This window comes from Dromaius novaehollandiae, chromosome 6, assembly GCF_036370855.1.
Source record: "Dromaius novaehollandiae isolate bDroNov1 chromosome 6, bDroNov1.hap1, whole genome shotgun sequence".
Taxonomy (NCBI): Eukaryota; Metazoa; Chordata; class Aves; order Casuariiformes; family Dromaiidae; genus Dromaius; species Dromaius novaehollandiae.
In genome coordinates, this window is record NC_088103.1 from 23,730,112 (window position 1) to 23,757,404 (window position 27,293).

General features: G+C 43.5%; 1 protein-coding gene across 19 annotated transcripts in view; it reads left to right on the forward strand.

Moving 5' to 3' along the window:
• The first annotated feature begins 3,919 nt into the window (after positions 1 to 3,919).
• NDST2 (N-deacetylase and N-sulfotransferase 2) overlaps positions 3,920 to 27,293 on the forward strand; it is a 142,522-nt gene continuing 119,148 nt past the window's right edge. For all 19 annotated transcript variants that reach the window (XR_010389691.1, XR_010389693.1, XR_010389692.1 and 16 more), the window contains exon 1: positions 3,920 to 4,127. The gene's annotated coding sequence lies outside the window, so the exon portion shown is untranslated. The remainder of the gene's footprint in view (positions 4,128 to 27,293) is intronic.

Below are 27,293 nucleotides of genomic sequence, written 5' to 3' on the forward strand. Positions count from 1 at the left end.
GAAGGAATTATGTAAACGCTAAGCTCTGCTCACTGCCCCGGCCAGCTGTCCTGTTGGACATCGAATGACGTGTGTTCAGCTGTATGTTCTTGTTCATCCTCCCTGCGTTGCATGTGGTCATTGTAGTAAGTTTTCTTGCTGACAGGGTGTTGTACTGAGGGAGTCTGGCTCTGCTACTGAAGGGTCTCTGTCTAATTGGGGCATAGTCTCTCAAAGCTCGAAGCTGGAGTAACCTAGTGCTCTTTGCTTCAAGCTCTGACAATTCTGCAGATGTTTTGTGTACAGGGCTGCACTTTTTGCTATCTTCCTATGTAAGAGAAGTATTTGAACATGGTTTTCTAAGTCGCACCTCTCCCCCAGCACATGCACACAAGTTGATTACGGTGTGGGAGAGCTATGATGGATGGTAGCTCTTGTTTGTGCCCAGTTCAGATTTCCCTTTATACTAGGATTGGTTTGCTGTTGCTTGCTGGGCTGGTGAAGGAAGTTGGCAGGATCCTTTTACGCTGTAGCGTACCTGTGAGAGGTGGGGAGAAGTACGAGCAGAGCTAGACCTCAGATGTTTGATATCCTTTCCATTCCATTGTGAAAACTATCACCTCTTAATTTAGCTATAACTGATGCCATAGATGAATGGATAGAGCATTTGAATAGTGATCAGGAGACTTGCAGTCTGTTTCTGGCTTTGCTATGGCTCTGCAGAATGACTGCTGACAACCCGCTTCTGCACTCTGTGTTTCAGTTCCCATTTGTACCTGCAGATAATGAGACCGACCTCTGTAGGGATCACTGAGATGGGCTGATGAACAGGGATGCAGAGCAGCTGGGTGGCATTGCTGCTACCCATCACAGCAGAGTCCAGTTTTCCCTGAGAATTTGAAAGCTTTGGGACTGCAGACTGATGTGTTTGGGAGAAATTTATTTTAGCGTTGGGAAGGGTGGTCCTTGGGGGCAGTTAAAGTGCCTTGAGTGGAGGATTATGAAGTTTTCCTTTGAGATCCTTAGTGCCGGAGAGCTCCTCACCTGGAGGAATGCCTGCCTGCCAGTAAAAAATGGAAATTTACAGGTGTGTAGTATGAAAAACTGTAAGCAAGCCATTTCCTTTATACTTAACAAGTCTTAGAAAATAAAAATGCATATGCTCATGGTTTAAGGCAACCTGGCTGCAGGTTTTTAATTTTTTAATTAAAAAATTAAGTCAGTAAAATCTTAACTCTGAAATTTCCTTATATCATTAGGGGGTAATCTAAAACACCAGCATATAGGTAAAGAGTAAAAAGGTTGTTGCCCCTCGTCTGTGACAGTTTATAAAATTTCATTCAGGTTCATTAGCCATGGATGGAGGGGAAGGATGACATTTACTCACAGAAAATGTTTCTGTTAACTCATCTTACCACTATGTATTGACGGAGTTGAGATTTGGCAAGTACTTGTTGGTATGAATTACCATCTCGTCACAAATTATTTCTATGTGCATGTTTCTGTGGAAAAGCCTAGCATTCACAGTAACAGTGGATAGCTTGCAAAAATGGAATTAACGCTATGTTATTGGAGGCTTTGTTTACCTTGGAACATCTTACAGGTTATACCAGTAGTTACAGCAGTGCAGCCACTCTGTGGTTGCTCTTGTTTCAGAAAGCATTTTTTTTCATGATTTATTTGTTATTATGTGGTTAGAAGTTTAAAATAAACTGGAAAAGCTACTTATAGAGGAAGGACATGTTCTACTTATGTTGGTTGAAATTCATCTTTTTGGATATATCATGATATTTTTATTGCCCAGAAAAGTCCCAAACCTTGAGACAGACTGTCTTAAATGCTTGCTTTTAAGAATTGTAAGCAGCTCTTGTTCATCCCAAAGTAGTATTAATGCTGAAATTATTTTAATTATCATAATAGAATAGCAAGTGTGAACACCTAATCTGCTGTATATGTACAATATCAGTAAAAATCTCCCATACTAGCTAGAAAAATTTCATTAACCCTTGAGTTTCCACACAAACTTTTTTTTAACCTTTTACACAGCATCACACTTTGACCCTCCCCTTTTGAATGAAAAAGGCTTCTTGACCTATGAAAATCTCAATAGAAGTGGGCAAACAAATGTTCAGTGTAAGTTAATTTTTTACTAAATATCCAGGGAAGTTTTAAAAACAATTACCAAGGAAAAAAGTTGTTTTGGAGAAATGCATTGTTAGCAGGAATGACACATGCCAAGCGAAATAGGCACAGGGCAGTATGATGGCCTGGAAGAGGGGAAGGAAGAAATAACAGTGCACTCCTTGGAGTGCAAGGAGGTTGGCAGAAGAAAAGAGTGGAAATTTAAGGGAGATTTAAAGGTGTATTGCAAATGAGTAGAGGAGGCTACATATGATGTAGCTGGAAACACAGAGATAACAGGAGGATTGAGAGGCTGTGATGTGCTGGAAGCAGGAGGAAGGCAGATGCCTTCAGTTCTGCGGTTTCCTATTCTACCAGTCCAGAGCCGACAGATCCAGGGCATATCGCACGGTACCCACGGGAGTGTTGTCCAGAGGCAACTGGTGCTCCCAACACCTGGCCCCCTCTCTCTAGGTCTGTAACTGCTTTACAGCCTTGCCTAGTTAAAAGATTGAGGAGAAGGGTTTGGAGAGATGGGGCATGTTTTGTGGGGGGTCTTTTCACTACAGATTTATGGAATTTTAGGCCATTGCTGTTACACTTGCATGATATATTCACTCCCTTCAGTGATTTTTTTTTCCCATGGTGTAACTTCTGTCACTTGAGATTGGTTGGGTTGGTGGAGAGAGGGAACAACTAAAAAACCTGTTTTTATACCAGAATATCAAACTGTGGTTTGAAATGGTAAATCTAATTTCACACAACATCATACAGGCTCATAAATGCTAGAAGCGCATGATACAAAGTGTTGAACGGATAGAGCTTCACTCAGTTGGTTCAACTTTCTTCAGATGATTTAGAAAGGGTAACTTAACTTTAATGCTAGATCGGGTACCGGCTGCCGCTCCGCCTTGGGCAGGGCTGCAGGCGGGAGCTGATGCTCAGCCCGGCGCACACGCCGCTGCACGCGCCGGGGTCTGTTCTACAGCTCTGCCGTCGCGTGCTCGCAGCGGTGCCGCGGGGTGTTTCGGCAGCACACAGGTGCGGTGCGGTGCGGTGCAGCGCGGCGGCCCCGCTGCCTCGAACAGGACAGGGGTGCTGCTGGCGCGAAGCGGGACCTGCTTGTGGGCTGTGCTGCGATAGGCTTGCGCACGGGTTTGCTGCCGCGCTTCGCTTGCGTGATTTACCTGCGGACAACGCTTCAGGTTTCAGGCACACAAGCATTTTCAGCTTTTCAGTGGAGGAACAGCGTCCTGCACGGCAAATTTGTATTTTGTACAGCTTTCTTGTGGGTTTTGAGGAAGTAATCCACAAAGCCCAGCAATCCTCAGGCCGCCGGTGGCAGCAGGGCCGGGCCGGGCCGGGCTGAGGCTTCCTTCCCCCAGCGTTTGCTTCCCCTTTCCGTACCCCCCTCCCGCCACGGCCGCTCTTCCCGCTTTTGGCCACCCCGGGTCCCTTCCGTAACGGTCCCTGCAGGTGCGGTGACCTGCCGCCTCCCCCTTCCCCCTGCAACGCTCCCGCGGCAGCCGCCAGCCTCCCGCCCCCAGCCGCGCCGAACAGAAACGCTCCCGCCGCGCGGATCCAGACGCCGCGCCGGCTCCCCCCTCTCCCTCCCCGTTTCCTAAAGCGGCCGCGGCGCCTCCCCGCAGCCGAGGCCGCGCGTCCCGCAAAAGGGCCGCGCCTGCACAGGCGCTGTCGGCGGCCGCCGCCATCACGCGTGACGGGGCAGCGCCGCTCCCGCCGCCGGCCCGCGCTGCCCCAGGGCCCCACGGCAACAGCGGCGCCGCGCCCGACACCTCCCTCCCTTCGCCGCGGGCGGGCGGGGCGGGGCGGGGCGGCGCGCGGCCGGCCCGTCCCCCGCGCGGAAGATGGCGGCCGGGCGGCGCGGCGGCGGCTCCCCCAGCGGCCGGAGCGGCACCCAGCGGCCGGGAGCCGGCGGGCCGCGGCCGGCCTGAGCCGTCCGCGCCGCGCCGGGGGACGCCCGCCGGCAGCCGAGCCCTGCCCGCCCGGCGCGGCCGCTGCGGCAGGTGAGCGGCAGGGAGCGGGGGGCGGGCGGCGGGCGGCGGCGCTGCCCCGGGGCTCCTGCGCGGGGCGGGGGCGGCCGCGGGCCTGGGGAGTCTCGGCAGCGCCGGGAGGCCGCGGGGAGCGTCCGGCCCGGCCCGGCGCCGCTCTCGGCGGGGACCGCGGGCCGCGGCCGCGCGGTGCCGAGCGGCCCCGGCGTCCCCCGGGCGGGGCGGATCTCGCGTGGCCGCGGCGGAGCGGGGCGTCCCGAGCGGGCTCCGCTGCGAGTTGTGCGCTCGGGGGCGGCGGTAGCCCGGGGGAGGCGGCGGGGTGCGGGAAGCGCTCCCGTCCCCGAGCTGGTGAAGCGCCTGCAGCCGTACGGCGATAAATCACGCGCGAGTCCCTCGTTTGCTGATGCGAGAGTCAATAAACTCTGTGTTGCTCGAATTAGAAGCGGGCGAACGGCCCGTATCCGAATTTAACCTCCGGTTACGGTGCCGCACACTGGGCTGCTTTGTGACAAACCTCGCCGAGAAGCGTTCAGAGTCGTTAACCGGGTGTACCTTCCCCTCGGGAGAGGCGACTCTGCTTTTTATGGCAAAGAGGCAAACCTGGAACTCCCGAGGAAGTTTTCAGGTCGGGTGCAGTCAGCTCCGGTACCCAGGACACTCGGGCAGGGGCGTCTTGGGTGGCGGAAGCCTGCAGGCAGCACGGGTGCCGTGGGATGTGGGTGCTATAGCTCAAGGACCAGGTAGCCAGAAACTCCGCAGCGGCCCAGTGGCTCCTGTGCATCTGGGGACGCGTCAGGCTGGTGGCCCCGCCAGCTCGGGGCTGTGCCACGTCCGCCCTCGCAGCGAGCCCAGACCGGAGACCGGTGCGGAGACACCTGCGGTGCCGCTCTGGGGCCCGGTGCTGGAGCTGGCTCTGGCGGTGCCCCTGCGCCAGCCTGCTTGGTGCAGCTGGCCTCGTAGTGCCAGGGTTATTGATCCAACCCAAGGGAGAAAACAGATGTGTATTAGTGTATTAGTTCATACTTCACACCGTACAAAAGCGATTATGCTGTTCTGAGAGCTACGCTGATCCCGAAAGCAGCCTGACTCTGTTAGACCAGATCTGAGCCAGTGGAAAAACTCTGTGCTAGAATTTGGCAAACAATATAAAATACTCTAAAACTTTTCCACCGTCAGCAGTTGTGAACATGTACGTATCTCTTAGTGTTATTGTTGTATATGCTTGCTACTTTCTGTTTTAAATTTTCTTCCTCTTCCCAAATTTCTCTTTTTTTTCATTCCTCCCTTTTATTTTTTGCTCCCTTCTTAAGTATGTCATGTTATTCTCCTTGTTGCTTCTTCTCTAACACAGTTTCCTAATGTGTCTTGTTTTCTCCTTGATATTTTTCAGCCTTTGTAAAACTGTTGGGTTTTTTTTTTTTTTGTATGTATATGATTTTGAACAGGGAAGTACCAGAAATTTGCAAAGGAGATAAGAGTGAGCTTCAGAGCAAGGGCAGAGAGCAGAAGTAGTGGTACATTTGTCCGCATCAGATTTTTCACTTCACTCGCAGAAATGAAATTTGCTGCTACGCGTCGGTTCTCAAACCTGGTGTTGGAGCAGGTATCAGGGGGCCAATATTGCCTTTCGGTATTGCTGACTGTGAGGGAGGAGTTGTTCTGGGGCGTTCTGACAGCAAAATGGGGATGGCGATACGAAGAAAGCTGAGAGTCGCTGTTTTAAGGTGTGGAGTAATACCCACGAGTGCTCATCAGTACATGAGCAGGTATGCTGGAAAGCTGCGTGGTTTTTCAGCCTTATCCAGCAGTTGCAGCAATGATGCTGTCTGCTCCATGGCTTTTGTGTAAGGCATGTTTTACTGTTGTGATGCTTAACCTGCAGTCTGATCTCCATCAGCATTTATACAGATGACCTGGTTAAAAAGAAAAAAAAAAGAAAGCCTGAGCCTAGTTTTGTGTTAGCATTTATAATCCCCTTATTTCTGAAAAATGGGCAAAGAATATCCAAATGCAGAGGAGGCCTCTCTCTCTGCATCCTGAACCACAGCATGTCTGCTCAGCGCTGGGCCTTGTTTGGGAGGTTTAAGTGCCTATCTCGGCTCTCTCCGTGGTGTATCTGGAAGATGCGGTGATTCTCTGAGCAGAGCTGTGCTGATAAGATAATCTGTTTCTTTTTAATTGGCAGAGTTGTTTACACATGATCTCTCACTCATTTTCCTGTTTTAAAGGAATGCATATCCATCCCCGATTACAGCTCAGGTCAAAATCCCTCAGCACTTGTAGCAAATCTCTTTTAATTGGTCTCATTTAGCTCTCATAAGGTTGTGCTTTAATCCTCTCTCTTCTGAATCCTTTTCCCCAGTCTGTAATGTAATTTATTACAGGATATTTTATAGACGAGGGAACAGCCCCTGGCTGTCAGCAGCCTTTGCAGTGTATCAGATTTCCAGCTCAACAGGCAGCTGCAGTGGAGCCTGTGGGTGTGAGGCAGCGAGGCAGCGGCGGGTGGTCTGTGGTGCTGGCATCAGGCACGAGCATCGGTTCTGCCCCGATTTGGCGAGGAATTGGGGCGGGCGCTCCTGCTCGCGCGTCTCTGCTGCTCTAGCTTTTGTGTAGCTATCGCTGATGCCCAGGGTCTTTGAGTTCAGTCTTTCCCTTTCTAGCTGCCTCTCCTGTCTCCGTGGTTGAGCATAAATATGTCTTGGGTGCTGCCGTCTGTGAAGACAGGCTTCGAACAGTGCAGAATTAGTGCGAGCCTAATGTTGGGAGCTTGTTTTCTTAAGGCCCGGAGTGGTATTAGCTGTCTCTGTAAAATTCCCGGTGACTCTCCTGAATACAGTTGCTTTGGTTAATTGAACATAGTGCAGAAAGATGAGGCTGTGCGCTTTGCTGTGCCTGTGCCAAAGCGCTGCCCGGCCCGCGGCAGCCCGGCCCGCGGCACGGTGCGCTGGTGCGGCTCGGCGCTGGCCTCCGCGCTGACGCCGGCGCTCGAAGTCTCGTCACCAGGAGATCTGCCATGGTACATACGTCAGAGTCCTAACTGTCCTTTCTGCCTGGCAATATTTGAAAGTCTCAGGCCTCTGGCAATTGCTGTTTCGGGATGTTTTTCAATATAAACCAATATCCAGCAAGGAAATGATATAGATCACTAGACTCAATCTATATGTGCCCTATTAAAAATGCAGTAGAAATCTCTAGATGTGAATGTTGAATTAATCCTCTACATCAGGAAGATATCCTCCACCATATTCTTCCCTTCTCTAATATTTTTATTAAGATAACTGATTTACCAGTGAGCGTGAGGTGGTTGATATATTTGTAAAATGTAGCCTGGACCTTCTCAAGATATTTGTAGTTTATACCAGATAATGTCACAAGATCTGTTCTCACTGGAGTGGGAATAGGTGTTTGCTTGTTTTTTAAAGCAGCCTCAAAAGCTCTGCAAACAAGGAGGGAGATGGTTATGGTCTATCTCTATATATAGTCTCAGTCTGCTTTTGAATTTGTTGAGTAGAATGAATAGTGCAAAATGACTAAGAACAGCTTCACCCAACACCTGCATATGTATTAACTATGCCAACGCGATGTTTAGAAATACCTGTCTCTTCACATGTGTTTGTAGCTGTATGAAACCGAAGCTGTTCCACCTGCTGGGGTTGCAGATGTTTATTATCAACAGTGTTTGCAACTGCTTTCGGGCCGAAATGTTAATACCTTAATTTAGCCTAAAATACCGCACGCTGTCTTTGCATGAAGTGAATATAATTTTCCTCATTAAAAACAAATCTTGAAGTTAAACAGTAAAACTAACTGTGGTTAGATACCAACTTTTTTTTTTTTCTTTGACCAGAATCGAAGAAAGGCAAAATGGAGAGGCAAGTTTTGTCCTCTCTTCAATGTATGGGGCTGATGCAGGTCTCTGCTGTGTGCTGGTGTCATGCCACAGTTACGTATTGCTGTTCTTGGGGCTCCAGGGGGTGTTTTGAATGTGGGATGGGAATGACGGGGTATGATCTAGGTTTTTGGTGGGGTCAGAATGCCATACTGCACTAGTCTTGTCTTTTCTTTTCTCTCCCAGCTCTAGTGCATTATTCTGATTTCTTTTTCCTTTGGAAGCATCTGCTTTTGAGAAAGAGGTTATCCTCCGCATTCCCTGTAAAGCAAGAGGCAGCAGAGACTGTTCCCACCCTCGCCCCTGTCGCAGGATTCCCGCTCGCAGGAGTAGACAAGGGCTCTGGGAGGGCTCCTCGGAGACGAAGGTTTTCCACAGTGGGGAAGAGGGTAGAACATGAAGCTCTACATGTTAAATGACATATTGACAGGTTGTAGTCCTCACCAGGCTTAGGGGGGTCACTGCTGCTTTTATTTATTGGTGTGTGATTTTCCTCCCTATTCAGCACTTACCTTGGGAGCTGGGCTGGCAGGAAAGAGGGGCAGTGAAATGACAGTGTTTCCCTCCTTCCTTCGTCTCTGCTTTTTGCAGTTCTTGTTTGCCCTCTGGTCTCTTCTAAAACTTACAACCGCAGCTTCTAGCCCTTTCCTCGCTGTTGCTCCAGTCTCACACATTCTTCGTTTCATTTGCATCAGAAACTTTCTAGGAGTATGGCATTCCTCTGAGCAGTTCATGTTGGGAGGCGTACGTGTCAGGACCATTAGATTATATGACTGAGCAACTTGCTTTACTTTGATCAGTTTTGGTCTTATGGTTCCAGATGATTCCATTAGCCTGATATTTTGGTGGTCTTTCAGCTTGTCCCTAATTAATGCTAATTTGCTTGGCAGTACTTCTGAAGTAAAATCAGAGTTTGCATGTGGATTTTTAGAGCTCTTCAACAGATCTTAACTCTTAAATTTTCAATCACTTCGTTTAAATTCCTCAAAGGAAACGGTGGGATGACAGGCCCTAGCTCTGATAAACCTCAAGTAATAGAGATCAAATTAGAAAAGGAGAGGAATTTTATGATTGCTTCAAAAGGCTAGAAGAACCCCAGAACATTTTATAAATGTCTATTTTTGTCTTAAGAGCTTCGTATTCAAATGACTTTACATTAGCTCTCTGGCCCTATTCAGTGCTTTAGAAGACATGGGAAAATTCATGTCAGGGTTTTTAGAATGTTTAAATTAGTCATGTTTGAGAGCTGGACTCATCTGACTGTACGTAAAGATCTGCAACTGAAGTGTCCACATCTCATCTAGTCACTGTATGTTCCCTTATATTAAGGATATATTAGGGCACAGTTCTTTTCATCCTAAAGCAGATGTCCATATTTGGTGAGGTGAATCACATTCTTGAAGTAGTTTTTTGCCTTTCCATTGAATATAAAGGAAACCGATGGTGTTTGTTTCAGATGTAGGAAGTGCAGAAAACAGGGCAGGCATCTAATGGTAGAGAAGCTGAATGCGTCCCGGAGTGACATTTATTTGTATCTAATCCAGGACTTCTTTCAGTGTAACATTTTTAATAGCTTCAGTGATAACTGATTTGCATGAATTTGTCTCTTCTGGACTAAGCAGCTGCTCCTAACTGCCTTTCCCATCTTTAGGACACTTTCTCTGAATTGCTTTTGTTAGTAGGTTTTTTTCTTTTTGGTTAATGCTGATGTAGTTGTTCTGTGCCACTGTCAGTAATTCTGGGAGTTTTTGCAAATGCCGAATGTTACAGCACGCTCTGCAGCCTTTGATAGTCACTTTGCCCTTATGTATTTGGTCAAACTGTTCCACAGTCGGGGTCCCCCTGGGCCTTTTCGGTAACCAGAACCTTTTTGTGACTCTGGTCAGCTATGCTTTTACCAGACAACTCAGACTAAATTGTGAACAGATCTTCATTGGATTCAAAGTCTTAAAAGTTGAGGTGGTAGTTGGCTCTGGAAGCAAGCTGAGTATCAAAAGGCCGTGTAATGTCCTACATCATTTTTTTGTCTGTAAAGAGACAGACTTCTGCTCTGCATGAGCTGGAAATTTTAACTTTCAGTGAATTATGAGTTCAGACTTGAAATGGACCAATACAGTAGCACGTTATTTCTAGATCATTGCTTGAGAGGAATAATGTAATTTCATAGCAAGTTGAATACCTCTTGATACTTGATGGCCGAAATTGAACTGGGGCACTGTAGGACTTGGCACTCTGTGCCATCTAATTAAAGGCAGAATTTTGTTTTGGAGAAAAGATTGGTGTCTTGGCTGACTCCTTAAAATGTTTTCTTCTGGCTGTCACCTCTGTCCTATGTGTTTCTCCTCTAAGGATTCAGTTCCAGGTGTAGGGACATCTTGGAAGTGGCAACGTTTATGTCAGTGCAGGAGATACAGAACTGAATTCCATCGGCATGTTGTTAGCAGTGAAGCACTTAGCCCTTAAATTAGGGTGTAGACGTACTGGAGAGAACAGGCAGGAATTGGTGAGGAGATTGCGTTGATCACTGCAAAGCGGCCATGCCTGAGGACTGTCGGGAGATGAGGAGTTAGCTCGCTTTTTCATCAGCTTTATGAGTCCCCTTTCAGGAGAACAGTATGAGCTATCACAATATCAAATCTGTCTTTTCAGTGGGATAAAGTGGGATCTTGGCCAAGTCCGGAAGCTCCAAAGAGACGGTTTAATTTCAGCATCGAGGCCTGGCATAAATGGCTAGTCTCCATTTCTAATTTATTGTCCAGACATCTTCCCAGAAATATTAAGCTTTTATTTTCTCCCTCTACTTCAGTTACAAATCACGTATTTTAATTTATGTTACTTTTAATTTCGTTGTTTTTATCCACTTTTAATTAAATGTTTTGGATTCAGTCAGCAATACTTCAGCTCACACTGCGAGTGCTTTACCCTAGGCTGACTCATATTCATCTTCCTTATGAGCAGAGATCTGTCACTGTCTCCTGGCTTAGTGTTCGTCTGCAGGTTTTCATCCATTTTCTTCTTTTCTGTTCCTATTTCAGATCTGGCCACTTGTATCAAAACACGATATGAGTACGTTTGCTTCCCTGAATCAAGGCCATCATGAAAACGAGCTGCCACGTGTTAGCACCTGTAGTTTAGTATCACGTAACGGTGCATGGAGTATGGCACGTTTCCTTGGCCTGGATCCATATGGACATATAAACACAGAGCTTTCTGCAGGAAAACTTGTTTGCCTCAGACAAAATACTGATGTTTACTTTTCCCAGCACTACTTTTAAATACAAATTCCTCAGTAACCACACTTAATGGCCCAGTGCCTGTGGTAGCAGACAGAGCTGGAGGTCCCTTTTGGTCTTGCATTGTGTATGTGGGGAGGTTAAGAGCAAGGTAATGTTCAGGGGTTGTCCTAATTGCAGTTCGCATTCAGTGTAATGTTTCTTTAAGGTTGTTACAGTTAATTCTTTGGCACCTTGTACAACTATTATATAATTATCCCATTTGTATATCAATCTTAGCTTTTTCCCATTGCTAAATGAAAACAGGTGAAGATGGCCTTTGACAGGACACGACATGACATACTTCTCTTGGTTTGCGTTTAAGCTGGTGCTACCACTGAGAAAAGCAGTCCCATCCCATCCTGACTTTTCTCGGTATTGGCACAGCCACTCGGCAAGCAGGATGAGGAAACTGATGTGAAAATTAAAGTAGTGAGAACAGAACAACCCTTCTTTTTTGCTTTGTTCATTTTTGCAGGGAAAAAGAAGGATTATTTTTCAGTTGATCAGGAGGAACCCCACTTGGGCTCAAATGCATGTGATGACACACCACAGAGTGCCCTGGGGTTACAGTGAGTTGGTGAGGTGCTAGGGCTGCTTCCTTTTGAGAAGAGGAGAGGCATGCTCACGTAAATGCCTGCCAAATGATCACCATAAAGGTACAGTTTCACATGGTGTCATCAAAAGATGAGTCCTACACTACTTTTCTTTGAATCAGCCCAGCAAAATTTTTAGATGTCAAATTTATCTAGGTTAGACTTAAGTAACAGTGATAACAATGAACTCCAGAAGGATATCAGAAATGGCCAACATGATGACAGACGAGCTGTGCTCATGTCTACCATGAGCTAGCAGCTGCATCCCTTCATGGGCTCCTGTTCTTTTCTACTTTTAATTGCACAGTGATAATGCAATTGATATAAAAACTGATTTTTATATCATCTTATATCATTTTGTATGTCATTTCCTATGAAGGGAAGGATTGAAGAAATCACAGCAATGGTCATTTCTAAAGGACATGAATCCAGGGGAAGAGGAAAGCTGTTACTTTGATCAAGTTGGCAAAGCTCACAGGTTCTGCACTGAATTTTTGAGCCGTTCTCCAGCACTTTCCAGTTTCTCTGATGAGTAGCGCTGCATTATCTTTACATTCCTGTGCAGTTTACCAGAAAGACCGGACATGTTGCAGCAGAAAGCTAATTGCTTGGTTTTGTTTTTTCATAATTTCTTAAAAGAAAATGCTGGTTCTTTGCTTTCCTCAGCATCTCTTTGCAGCACCCTGCCACTGACGGTCTGACCCATGGTACTATTCTGGACAGATCTTTGGGGACTGAAATTACTGTGAGTGCTCAGGCCCCTTCCCCTTCCTGCAATTATATCTTCCTGAAATACATCCTGTGCAGGGGTGAAGATCAGCAAGGGGCAATGCTGACAGACAAAGTAGTGGAAATTGGTACAGTGTCTGCCTTGGAATCAAGGTTGCTCTTGAAGGGTATCTGTAAACCTTTTAGTCTCATAGTCTGTATTCAGTAGTTTGAAAAATGCATAAAGTTAAAAGAAAGTTAAGCACCTCTTCATATAGATGTGAGGTGTAAACAACAGAAATGCAAGATTCTGTTTTTTTCCCATCATCAGGCTTCATCCTGATCTGGAGAAAGCATTGCTTAGAGACGCACAGCTTGTTTGGTCTTCATGGCCTAGTGAGTTAGTAAGCCTGTGCTTACTCTGCCAGGATGGGGTTGGTGGCACCAGCTTTGAAAACAGGTGTTGAGACCTTTACTGTTTTTGTACTCTCTTCACAGCCCTTTGGCACTCATGCTATCCAGCCTCTGCTGTTGTATCTCTGTTGGGATATCTGAAACCTTCCTGGGGCTGTATGAATTTGCTTAAGAAACTGCATCTTCCGCTGCAGTCGTGACCTTTTACAGCAGCTGTCTTCCAGTTCAGCTATGAAACTGCTGACAAAGTTGGGGAAGTGGACGGAAAGCTTGTGAGCATAGGCGTCAGGACTTTCATAATGGGCAGAGCAGGATGAAGGAACTCATGGCCAAATGCAAATAAGGATGACCATGTCTGCACTGGCATTAGGATCTAATCTAACACACCAATCTTACATTTAGATTTCCTATAATAAAATATCCTTAGGTAACTTTTTCTTTTTTTTAAAGAAAAACTTTACAATCCAGCTTTATTCCACTTGTCATGGAGGAAAAGAAAGAGAGAAAATGCTTCATATAAAGGCATAGGAAGGGGTTGCACACTGCACTGAAATTCCTTCTGTGAATGTAAGGAGGCTTCTCATCCCTTTCTTCTTGCTCTAATGCCAGGCTTATAGCTGAGAAATATGAGAATAAAATGAGAAAAAATGGAAATGACTTTTGGTTAGTGCTGATCTGAGTCTGGTTAGGAGTTGGTGGTATTGGTGCAAAAGGCTTTTTTATCCTGTCATTGTCACCCAAGACCCTCTTAAACAGTGGTGAGGAAATGTCACATGAAAATTTTTAGAAATGTTGGCTAATTTTTGTTATTTTTGGAAATGGCAAAGTCTGGGAACCAGTAAATGACAGCAGCAAATGAAGTAGTTCTTCCCTTGTTGCAGTCACTCAGATATGGTATCTCTCTCCTGGGGAGCGAGTCATACAGTGCATTTTTTTGGTTTGGCAAGCTTCCTGCACAAGATCAGCATTCCCATTACACTGGTAGCACAGCATCATCATGCTTTCAGTGCACTAGCTGCAGAAAGTTATAAGTGATTACTGATTTTTGAATGCTGCAATATTTAAATATTCAGCTTGAGGCATTTTATTAAAGGGGTCTCATTACCACAGAGCAAGTGCCAAGTGCTTTAAAAATTCTGTACCTATTTAGTGTAGCTCATATTGGGCATAGTTAATCACTACTAAGGCTTAAAACCTTTGGCATATGGTGCATCTGGGAGCCATGTGACTGGGCGGAGGAATCCCCTTTTTCTTTCCTCTTCTAAAAAGCTTTTTCTTGACACATAGGTCCAATTGCTGCTATTTCTTGAATAGTGTGCAGAGCATAGCAATATGTGGGCAGCTAACTAATGCAAAGTACTGTCCTGTCTAGTGTTTCATTGTTCCCTCTGCCTGAGGCTTTGTGGCCTTGGGTTTTTTTAGTTAAAATCTTTAAACAATGGATTATCTGTTTTCAAGGCTTTAGAGGATTTGAAATAGCAGTTACCCTTAGGCATTTGGCTCAAGATTACAGCAATAAGTACGTTCATCAGAGCCCCCAGCCCTTCCAAAAGCCAGGCAGTCATAGGATTACCTTTACCATATTTTTCTATTTCTAAGTCCAGTGAAGTGTATCAACTTAGCAGTTCAGGATAGTTCAAGCTCCTTTTGACCATCCACACTGGTTTGTGAAAAAAGGGGTATGTGTGTGGTGAGACTGAGAGCACCTATGACAGGGGACCCTCTTTCTCCTTTGGACGTTGGCTTTTACCACAATACCACATCTGGGTTTTCCAGGAGAAGGCCGACTTTGCTTTTTTGCTAAAGTCCAGTACTTCTGAAAATGTTGTATTGCTTTGGAATTTTCGAACTGGAATGTAATTTTAATGAATACTGACATTTCTGATCTTTGTGTGCCAGCTGCTATTTTTCTGAAAGATGGTGCTGGGACTATAAGGCCCCATTCCAGAGATTACAAACCAGTTGCCACCCAGTAGTGGTATCCGACGTGGCAATTTGTGTAAGAGCACTTCTTGATTGTTTTATTTAAACAGTGAACATAATGTTTTACTTCTGTTACTATGAGAGCTAAAGTAGTTTACAGACATTAAACATTCTACTGTGTCGCTTCGGAAAAAGATGTCATCTGTCAGTAGGAGACCCAAAAGCCAGTTCTAATAAAAAGCTACATTTTCTAATGCAATTAATTTTTGTATGGAAGAGCTGTTCATCCTATGACTTTGCGTGGGCTGTCCTTATGCAGTGGGACTTACTTTTCTCCAAAGAGCAGCTGTATCTCAGGAAAGGTCATTGCATAGGGAGATCTGTGATGTTCATGGATCTGAGCTCCTGTGAAGATTTCTACCTCTAACAGGTTTCAGTGATTGTCAGCAAGGCCTATTTCCTGGCCTTCTGAGCTGTTGTTATCGTACCACATCATGCTGCTTGCCACAATTAAATAGCATTTGCAGATTTGCCACAGGTTTCATCAAAGGAGCCTCCCAACACATGTACGCAAATTGGAAAAGGAGGAATTCGATTCTCTTTGAAAGGCTTTTGTACTTTGCTCCCTCTCCCCCTTTTTTCCCCCTTTTTTTTCCAACGGGCAAGTAAAGATAAGCATTTACTAAACCGCTGCATATGCTTTCAAAGTATATGATATACATTACTTTTGCCTGCAAAACTTTGGGCTTACTTTTCAGCAAGAAATGCAAGTATTTGCAGTATTTATAGGTAGAATTGAGTCAGCCTCAGCACTGTGTCACATAAATTTTCATCAGAAGATGGTGGAAGCATTGAGGTTTTTTTGGGCTAGTGCTTACAATGATTGCAGCATTTTCTACTGTAGTTTTACCCTTTACTGTCACACTGCAATTCCCCTTCCTGGAGAAAAGTATTCTCTCCTTTTGTTTTAGTAGGTGGATAAGTATTAAGAGAATCAGTAACTTAACTAAGCAATATAGCAGGTTTGTGTATGTGCTCTAGAGAACCTTGGTATCACATCTGGTGCTTTTTTCACTGATGTGGATGAGTGGGATAGGGAAATGAATGTGAATTAGGATGAAAATGGATATCCATTATTTTGGTTTTTTATGGCTATCAAGAATATAAGTGTATACATAAATATATATATATATAAAATATGTGGCTGTTGATATTGCATTACAGATGGAATACTTTTTCCCATCCCATGAGAATTCACTCAGAGATATAATGTCAAGGGAAAAAATGTAGCTTATGCATGTTTAAGATTTTGTAGAGCTTAATGCTTAGAAACTCTGAAGATCCCATCCACAATGAGCATACCTGAGCCTGGGGCTGAGCTGGATTTTCCCATGAATCGCAAGTCTCTGCCCTTTGGATACGGTCAGCACTGGAGCTGTCACCAGAGCTGGCGACTGGTCCTGTAATCTGTGCTCTGCAGCCTTCGTATGGAGGGGAGAGAAGGAAGCCCTGGATTGGGGCATCCCGGGATTATGAGCTAGAGCTGGTCAGTGTACAGACAGACCCATGAGGATCCCTAAAGGAGATGGGAACTGGAACTGGGGTCTGTGGGAACTAGAGATGATGACTGTTTAAAAAAGAGCGATGATTCCAGTGAATGAGTGAGGTTCAAAGAGATGATGGACATGCTGAGGTTGAACTAGGTGATTGGAAATTATAAATGGAAAATATTGCACTGAGGGGGTACAGCATGGCTTAGCTTATGTTGCCAGAGAGAGAAATGTTAGGGAACTGGTAGGTGAACAGCAAGGATGGGATGAGGAACTTAAGAAGAGTGCATTATAACAGATTAGGTGGGAGAGATTGGTTTTGGAGGAGAAAAGAAAATGAAATAGTTACAATACAGATAGGAAGAAGTAATGGAAGGATGGTGGCACCTTTTTGTGCCTTCAAATGGCAACCGGGTCTCCAAATCTCAAGACATGGCTGTCAGAAAATACCTAAAACCCTCTGGCAATGATTGTTCCTTTTCACAGTTCTTCCACACTGAGAAAACAAACTGAAGTTGCTATAATTTATGGTTAGCTCAAAATGCCTGTGTGGCAGACGAGAGGGTGATCGTGCTGCTGATGGCCCATGTGCTGTCAGTGTGGTGACTGTGTGATGGAGTTCCTGGCTGAGGTTTTGTTTAACATGGAAACTGCAGACAGGGGAGAGCTGCAAAAAGAGGTACGTGCATGCACGTGCACACCCACGTTCAGATATTCTGAAGGTTGTAAAGACAGACATTAATAAGTTGTAATATACCAGAATTAAGATTGTCTATACAACCATAATGCATTCCCCTTAAATATGATAGTTTATGACTTGCGTAGATCAAGAAAGTTTTTCATTTTTCATTTTTTCACACTTGTTCTGTTAATTCTTCCATCTACACTCGTATTATTGTAAGTGCTGTAAGGAAGAAAGCATGCTACAGGTTTAAGGGTTTTTCGTATCTACTGATGTTAGAATTTTGGAACCCAACAGTGTGATTTAAGCAAGGATTTTTTTTATACGTTCTCCTCACTGTTACAGAGTGTTATGCGCAACTTAACTTGCAGCCTTGAAACGTTAAATCTTGGGAGCTCAGCTTGCTGCGTTTGCTAGGATATTTTTTCCCTGTCTTTGGGGAATGAGTTGCAAAAAGTCATGCCTTGAATTACTTCCTGTATTTTGTTCTTTGCTCTTCTCTTCTGTGACAATAGCATTAGTGTTTCGGCTTAAATGATAGCTGAGTTCTGCTAGAATACGGGGAGAAAAACCCGTAAATGTAAGTGCTTTTAAGAAAAGAGGAAGTGGAGAGGTTGAGGGTAGGAGGTCCTGTGACATTAGCGGTGAAACAACTTAATGTATAATTCATGAGTCAATAATTTCCTCTTGCCTTTTGCAGTATTCTCGTCCAGATGAGGTATTTTCTTTTCCCTTCTCAAGCCAGCCTCTCTTCCCTGCCCTGTTGCTTTTAGGGAAAAGCTGCAAGAAAAAGACACAGCAGCACAGGTGCTCTTCAGGCCACGAAACCATTAGAGGAAGAGCGAGGAAACGGGCAGGAAGCTGCTACAGGAGCAGCAGATCTCGCAGGTCATAGGATAAATGACGATCAAACCCTTCTCCTAATCCATCCGCTACTTATCCACGCAGCCCAGAACTTTGATCACTTCGGGTTTGTCTAGCCCGTGAAGAAGGCTGCGTCTCTAGAGTATATTCTAAACTAATAGCTGACACGGTAAGTTTTTGGACAAAATGAGTTACTGTGAGCAATTCTGAAGAAAATGTTTTAGATTCAGGACTGAGGCTGTAGTTCAGAGAGGTTCGACTCTTTCCTTATTTCAGTAGTGTGTTACCACAGGATCTTTTCAGTGATAATACTTTTTCAGGTTCCTTTTATACTGCAAAGAAAAAGAGCAATTAGTTTCTATTACTGTTTTCTACATCAGGAGTACCGTGGGGTTTTTTTGCTGGAGGATGGCTGCTTTTGCAGCTTAGATTTGTAGGGTTTTGAATTTAGGGGCTCTTAGTAGACTTGCTGTGTTTTCCGTAGACTTGAGTATCTTTTGTGACAGTAGTCTATATATGTTAAAACTGCTGATGTAGCTCAGCAGTCATGTGATCTGGTATTTCATTCTCAGTCAGCCCTGAACAAAGATCATCTGTGCAAACAGCAGTTCACTAGGGACTATAATTAAAGCAGACTATTTTTTCCATATTGCCTAGTGTAAATCCATGTCTTCATATTGAAGAGATCAGGGAGCTTATCCAAGCAGTTGACCACTTGTTCTGTGCTAAAAACAAACAAACAGTGATTCGCCTCTGTTTTGTTGCAAAGCTGCCTTACTGGAAGACTGCTGTTGGCAATCTGCGTGCGAAGTTTGGGATGTCTGTCTGTCTTTTAACGTTGTAGAAATTCACTACAGAGGGGCAAAGGAAGGGCTGGGGGAGCTGGCTGTGGGACGTGGCCTCAGATGTGCTGCAGCAGAAAGCTGGGATGGGAGACAAGCACAGATTTTGTGGGTAGATTTAGAAGAAAAAAACAAACAGGAAGTGAGTCATGTTCCACTGCCTCAGTTAGCAACGCTGAAAGGAAAAAACTGTTGGATCCATGGTTTCCATATTAAAGAAAGAACACAATAGGTAGGAAGAGGTTCAGGCTTGGAAGAGAGAAACCTTACCAAGAGGGAAAATCGAAGTGAACAAGTCTTCTTTGAATGTCTTCAAAAGGAACTTGAGATGTTGATTTCTAATTGAGCTTTTCACTTTGTGCCCAGCATTAAATTCAGCTGTTTTAAAGCTTTAGGTAGTTCATCTGTGCCAGGAGTTATTTTTTTGGATCACATGGCAGAACGGTATTTGTTTGGGGCTCTTTTGTAGAGTGGTCTGCCTTTTATCTCATCTGAATAATGTGCATCAGTGGAAGGTGCCTGCTGTGTCTACTCTTCCCCCTTTGGCTCCCTAATTAGCGAGTAACTATTTTCATTTATTTTCCAGTACTATTTCAGAGAAATATTTTTAAAAAAAGGTGAGTTGAGTAGAACACAGATTACTCTTTGGCGATAGTTAAATTGAATTCTCCGCAGGAATAGGAGAGAAACAGAAAAATAGTAGTTTATACACAAAGCAGGTCTTTGTCCTAGCTTAATGTTTGTCCTTGGGTCATACATTATTGTTTTTTCATAGGACCTGCCAAAATGATGGTTTTCCAAGTAGATGTCACTTTGGACTGTCTGGTTGATTTACTGGATTTACTGCAGTGTTTGCACCTCTGTTACTGAAGAGAGGAAATAAAGGGTCAAAGAAGTGGGACCTTCTTCATTTGCAGCCTCACAAGGAGGAGCTCAACAAATATCCATATTTAACATCTTAACATTAGACAAGCATGTTAAAACTCAAAAAATAGTGACTGTTTCACTGACCTTCTGGTGTATGACAAATCTGAATGGCTTTAGCCCATTCAGATTGAGCACGCTTGGTCATACCCCCTCTCTGAGGTGCCGAAAGGCCTTTTTCATATCTCCTAACAAAACATTGTCATTGGTATTTGGTTGTTGGTTATTGGCCGTTGCCAGCACCAAATGACTTCAAACCATTGCATGAGCTTCTGTCATTTCAGAAATAGTGGTGATCTCGTCATCAGGCATATCAGAGACATCCTTTAGTTTAATATTTTAACAACTGTCGATCCGTCCAGAATCGTTCTTCTTGTAAATCAAGGAATTGCTCAACCCTGGTAAAGCCCTTGTGGCTAACATTAGGGAAATAATAGCAGATCTCTTTAACAGGATTTATATGCTGGTTCATGTTTTCTAGTTGTCAATACAAGAAAAACTGAAATCAGGTAACAGTGCCTCTGAAGATGGACTGCAGGATATTTAATCTAGTTCAGGAGTAAGCTTAGTTTTTGTGCCACCTGTAATTACAAGAGGTAAATTGCTGTCTATGCAAGGCTTCTCAGTTGGAGAGAGGGTCACACACGTTTTGTTAAAGCTTTCAGATGCTAGAGGGGGAGTCAGCAAGTACACGGATTTAAAGTTTGGTTGTAGCTTCTGTCAGTAGTTCTGGCCAGATTAGGGTAGATGATGTGCTTCATGGCAGGCAGAAGGATACAGAAATGCCTTATTCATCCCTCCCTAACAATTTGTGGTGGATGAAGAGGACAAATTGCTGTATCAGCATTTGAAAGTAGATTGTTTAGTGTATTTCTTCCTTTTTGTCAGTCAGCTGATTATCTTCTTTAATTAATTTTTAGGTATTGTTTGGCCTGTTTTTATACACATCACTTGCTTAATTCTGTAAAACAGCAGCTGGAAGCAAGGCACAGACTTCTGCAATCCTTACACCCCGCAGTTAGGAGTGAGGTCTGACGGCAAGTTCGGAAGAACAGCACTCCGGTAAGCAGCTGATTCATACAGCTGTTGCGCTCGTTCCCACCATCCAGGGAAGAATGCCTCTCTAGTAACCGGCAGTGATAGTTATGCTGACACATACTCAAAAAATCCAGCAGCCCTTTAAAAACTGTGTATTTACTGTGGTTCTTGGTGATGGTGGTATGGCCGTTACTTTCACGGCAGGCCTTTGGTGCTGCTGTTTCTAGGCGGTGCTTTTGCAGCTGTGAGGGGTGCCCAGCCTTCTGCCCTCCAGCCCTGGTACGGGGGTATGTGGGCTGTGCAGGGTGCTGCCGTGAAGAAACATAACCTCCGATGCGGATGTCTGTGCATCGCTGCTCACACTCATACAGATTACAGCATGTCTGAGAATTACAGTCATTGCAGAGTTCTTTTTATTTATGAAATAGTTTCTCTGTAAAGGAGATATTGACAATTTCTCATTTTGAGTAGTGATTCAGGACTAGATAGCTTGCCACTGGCAGAAGGGGAGACTGTCAATGATATTGGAAAGTAACAAATTCAGTTCTGAAAAAAGGAAATATATTTCATGCAGTGCACAATTAGTTTGTGGAATTCATTGCTGCAGTACATCACTGGTGCTAAAATTTATTGAAATTCAGAGGCAATCTTTCTGTGTTATGAGAGCAGTAATTGTTGTACAGACAAATCCTGCAAATGAAAACAAACTTCTAAAGCCTTTTGGAAAGGACAGACACCTTCCTTGATCTTAAGGTGATCTTCAAGTGTAGGGGCTAAGAAGGACTATTTTTCCTGAGGATTATTCTACAAATTTGTTTTCAAGGCAGTCTTTTGCTATTTTTGGAAATATTTGGGACTAGACAGTGTAGATGTTAGAATACTAATGCGAGTGAGTTTGAGGCCAAATTTGGAATGATATTTTTGTGCTTTAAACAATTATAATTCTTACCAAACCACAAAACAGCTATGAAGATCCCACTCAAAACAAGGTTTTATGTTCAGATGATCACACTGGTGATAAAACGTTAGGTGGAAACATATTCTGTAATCTAGGCAGGATACTGAAAATAAATATGGGCTTTTGATGAGGTTGAGGAACAATGGAGAGTTTTTTTGGAGGTTATCTTCAAGTGCTATAACAAATACATCTAGCTGTTATTTGTACATGGTTCTGGCATACAGCAGTACATCTTCAGCCTTCAAATCATGTTCCATTTAAACAAAATCCAGTGTTACCTCATTTTGGACTGAAGCCTATCTGCTGTTGCATTTGTCTAAACCTTTGTCCTTCAAAAACCGCAGAGGTTGGATGTCTCTGCAGTAGTCTGTGCTCAACCCTTGCTTCATGGGAGTGTGCATTGGAATGGGGAGCGGTGTTGGTCCTGCTGGCCAGGTATTGTAAAGGGCAAGTTGAAGAAGGCTAATTGAGAGCTTCTCAGGGAGCCTGTTGGTGTTACTTTGTCATTTGCACATACAAAAAGGCCTTGTATCCAGTTCTACTGTCACACCTGAAGTTTTGGGCTAGCCTAGTACAAAGCAGCCCTGACTCAGAGTTTCTGGGTTTGTAGCATTGATGCTCTGTTGTGATATCAGGTACAGACGAGTCTTGGCAGAGCTAACCATATCTTTTCTGTTTAAATTGCTTCTGAATAAACATGTAATACCACAAGCTAGAATGAGAGAGATTGAACTGCTGGGTTATGGTCACAAACAAAAAAGTAATTTTAAAACAATTGTTATGTCTGCCCTCCCAAATGATTAGGCTTCTTTTTGTTTTGCGTAAAAAAAAAAAAAAAAAAAAATCTTTAGATCCTTACTGATGCTTTTCTTTGTTAGTCCCAGTTTTTAAAAAAATCATTTGCTTCTTGCATTTGGAATTTACATTTCATGAGCAAAAAGACAAGTCAACAAACATGCTTGCTTGCTGGAAAAAATACCGGCACTCTGTTAAGGAATTGTTATTGGCTATCCATCCAAACCTAAAATGCCAATAAATTAATTAATGATGTTAGTATGCCACTATTTAATGTAATCTTTTGATTGTGTGAAAACTGAATAAGACTTGTCAGCAATCGTCATAACTTTGGGTATTTTTTTGCATTTACATGTTTGGCATATGCATTTGCCTTTTCACCTATGCATTAGACTTTCTTTGGCCTGAGCTCTGTGCGCTTTTCTGTTGCAATGTCAGATATATTGGCCACCGAGAGAGGCATGCATGACTGACTTGATGTGATATCACAGTTTATAAATAGCAGTAGAAAATCGGGGCATACTCTTGGGCAGAACTGAGCAGGGTCATTTGGAGTTAGGCTGGTGGGCCAGGACTGGCAGGGTACGGGATGCAGCTGCCAGGAGCTGCGGTGCGCTGGGAGCTGTTTGTGATCTCAGGACTAGAAGAGCAGTGGTTGCCTTAGATCAGCTTTGTGCACTTGGCTTGCAGAGGAGGGAACAGGGAAGCATAAAAGGAGGAGATTAGCACAGTTTAGCCTAATGCTAAACATGGTGCCTTCTGTTTTTTTGTTTTTTTCTCATCACACAATTTGCTTACTGTGTATTAATTAGGTAAGATTTCTTGCTATCTTCTTGGTTTGTATTATCTGAGTGTCAGTGATATGATGTGAACCATGTTAGATAAAGATTTTGCATATAGGCTATTGGGAGAATGCTTTGCAAACTGAGAGAATAAAAGCCTTTTCATAAAACTGTCCTAATAGATTGCGTTTAGAAGCCAAAGACACCTTTGTGTAATACTTGTTAGTTAAGAATGGTGATTTATTTTATAATGTACTGGAATGAAATTAATGCTGCTAAAGAGTTACATTTTTCTATATAGATATGTAATATTCTTGTAACCGTCCTCTTTTAGCATATGGTTGTTGTGCACAGTGCTTTATCTATCTACTCTTATTCCTCCATTTTCCTTCATATCCTCTTCTTTGTCCTCAAAGCTGGAATTAAAATTTTAGCCTTGGTTACAGGTAAAACTAGGGATTCTGCTTTTGGTGTCTTGGAGAATAAATTTGTAGTTGGAATTGCTCTCATCCAAACTGAAAGATTATCTGCTTTCTTGTGATTTCTTGTATGCTATGGTTGAATCGATACTGGCCATGCATTAGTGCATGTGTGGCTGGAAAGGATGTGTAGAAGTGAGAGGCAGAAGCTGGTATTTTCTTTCCCTGTGATTTTTAAGACAGAAACTAAATATAGTGAGTGTTAACCAGATGGCTGTGTTGTCGCATAATAAATATTTGAGGAAAATTAAATTATATCCTGCCTGTTTGCTGACGACAGTTTCAGCCCCCATAGTAACAGTAGTAGTAATAATAGGACTGAGGATTTACAGTATAATTATTTTTATATTCTCAAACTGAGGTACCTAGGAAGGTTGTATAAGGAGATGTTGTTGTGGGAAAGATCAAGTGATGTGCTTGAGGTCACCCAGCACGTCAGTCAGGCTCTCAAGTGAGAATGCAGATCCCCTCGATTTCCAGACAAGAAGTTTCCATCTCAGACCATGCTGACTTGCAAATACTTATTTGAACATTTCCTTCAGAACTTTATTAGTTTGTTGCTGGCTTTTTTTTTAATTCCAACCTAATTGTTTATAGATGGTAATTTGCCAAGAGTAGATAATAAAAAAAGATGTGCATTCCTGTCCAATGTACTTCAGCAACAGGCTTGCTGTGAAAAACCTGCATCAAAGGCCCTCCTGAGAGTTTTGCTGTGAAGAGGAGGAGGTGATGGGATGCCAGAGAGATCATGAAGACCCAGCTGAAATGAGAGGTTTTATTTATATAGCTGGGCTTCATCTAGTTGTATTAATAGAGTACAAGCATTTTTTTCAGATAGAGGGGATGGATTCTGTCTTTAGCCGACATTAGTTTAGTCCTCTTTCTGGCATGAGCCAGAAGGTCCCATCAGCATATAGCTGTTCATGTACATTAGCTTATCTTTACTGGGAAGACTCTTCTATTTTCTTCTGTAAATCATTTTGATATTGCTGTATGCGAGAGATGCAGAATGAGAGTGAGAACTGTAATGTCACTCGAGGGTGAGAAGTATGGACAGCAGATTGGATCCGCAGCAGCAGAAGAGTTAATCGAGCCCATGGTCCACCATCCTTTTGCAGTGTTCTGCAGATGTGGTGGAGTTTATGAATTGTCTCAGTTAGCCATTTCTGGCCAATTTTTACTGATATTTTATTGCCCTCTGACTGAAAGTACTTGTATCACTAATAAAAATGGAGCTGGCTCTTAACACATGGCACATGGTGGGAGTAGTTTGCTTGCTTTATTACAGTAGAAAGTATAGTCTGTAACGTGACTGGCATATTTCTTATTTGGTCAGAGAACAAGACCTGAGATTCTTCAGTGCCTCTGTAAAAAGTTGTCATATGCCTCAGCTTAAAGATACCTTACGAGCAACCTGAGCTCATGGTGGTCCTGCTGCCTGATGCCAGCATAAAGTGATTAGAAAGCTATCATTAATATAAAATGAACGAAGTAGGTCCTGTAAGTACCTTGTTAGATACTTTTGCTGTGTGCCTCCGTACACATCTGTACTTTGCTCTGTTGTTTGCTTGTTGCAGCTTGTGCTTTGCTGTAATCCTGTATTAGGCTTTTTACTAAACTGTGTCAGTGTAATGTTCATGCTATTTTCTGCCAGTTTCCTCTCTATGGAGTCTTCCCTGTTCTTTGAAATGAATCCATTGCAATTCTTCTCACATCATTTGTAACCTTCCCTAATATGTTGCCTTGTGTGTGCCTTTGATCAAATGCTTTCTTGTCTTTGCCACTTCTTTCAGTATGTGGTCATTTTTAGTTTCAGTGTGCTCTGTTACTCTCCGTGGTAAGTATATAACCACTGTGTTGCATAAAGGAGGGCTAAACATCTCTTCAGAAGTCCTTTGCTTTTTAACATCCCACTAGCGTCCTGCAATGGATTTGTTGGGGCTCTGGAGAGATGTCATTTTCTAACCTAGTTTCTGGTTCAGCTGTTCTCTTTTCCATCATTTCCTGCAGTGTTTCTGCTTTTCTTCATGAAAATATATGCTCACTTTTGATGCCGTTGCTGCTTCTTTTTCCATGCTTTATTCAAGTACAGAAGCAAGTGTCTGTGGTGGTTTGGTGCTGTTTCTTCAGTTAATCCTCTATTTCTTGAGCTTTTTTGACATACAAAAGTGCTGTACTTTAACTCAAGATGTGATTATTATTATTATTGACTGTTCTAGCAGCATTCCTTGATATTTTTTTTTTAAGAGTGCAGTATCTAAAGCAATTTTCCAGCTGTCATGACTTAACAACCAACTGCTAGTTGTTGGACCGCAGTAACTGTGTTCTTGGTTTACTTCAGGCGTGAAGTAAATGGCTTGCTGAAACCATGCCTGTGTGTAGGCCTTTGGTACTGACAGAGAACAAGGAATGAAAACAGTGATACGGGGGTCTTAAATTTGGCCCAGTAAAGAATGAATTCCCAGCTGCAGCAGTGTGAGCGTGTTCCTCTCTTGTTCTTGGAGAACTGGTCGGTATCGATTGGCGCTGGTACTGCCGGGGATGGGAGTGAGTGTTAGGTGCAAGCATCTTACGTCAGTGCTAGCTGGTGGCTGCAGGGAAAGGTAAGCAAGAGGATTGCTTTGTGGTTCATATGCTGGAACTGGAATTAGAAGATTTGACTTAGCTCCCTTGCTCTGTTGTTCGTGTGAACTTTGGCAATTTTCGTTGCTGCCTCAGTTCTGTTTTTGTCAGATCAGGATAATATGTCCCTTCTAATAGCTGTCTGCTCTGTTTCTTTTGAAAAGTATGTGGGATATGGACTGTCTTTTATTAGACATACAGAAATAATGATTATGTATACAGATGTATTTGTGTGCTTGTGTATGTGTTTGGATAGATACATAATATATGGCAACCCTAATCTTGGCTGAAGCCTTTCGGTGTGTGCTGTGATGTAAATAGCAATGAGAATACAGTTGAAACAAAAATGATATGATGCTTTCTCCATGATTTGGTCACGCGATACAGCTTCCTGTTTTAACTGCAGGTGGTATTTTTGGGTCTTGGCATAAATATTGTCCAGTAGCTTTCAGAACTCATAGGTAGATGCATAGAAATATATGACAAAAATTTCCATCTGTCATTTCTCAACTTTATTTCTTTGACATTGTATTTCTTAATATTATAAAAGCCAGTCTTCTTTTTTGGCTTACTTTGAGTCATAAAATGCACTTATGAGAAGAAAAAAAAGGAGAAGATGGGAATGCCGTGCCCAGTCACAGCAGTGATACATGTAATACAGCGTTATGTTTCCAGTAGTACCTGATGACCAGATGTTTGGGAGGAAGTGATAAAATCCCCACAATGGACAATTATGTAATTATGAGTGACAGTTTCAAAAGCAGTTAAGAGATCCCACACATCCACACATCCCACTGAATGCAATGAAGGCAATGAGATCAGGAAAAAGAAGTTTTCTGC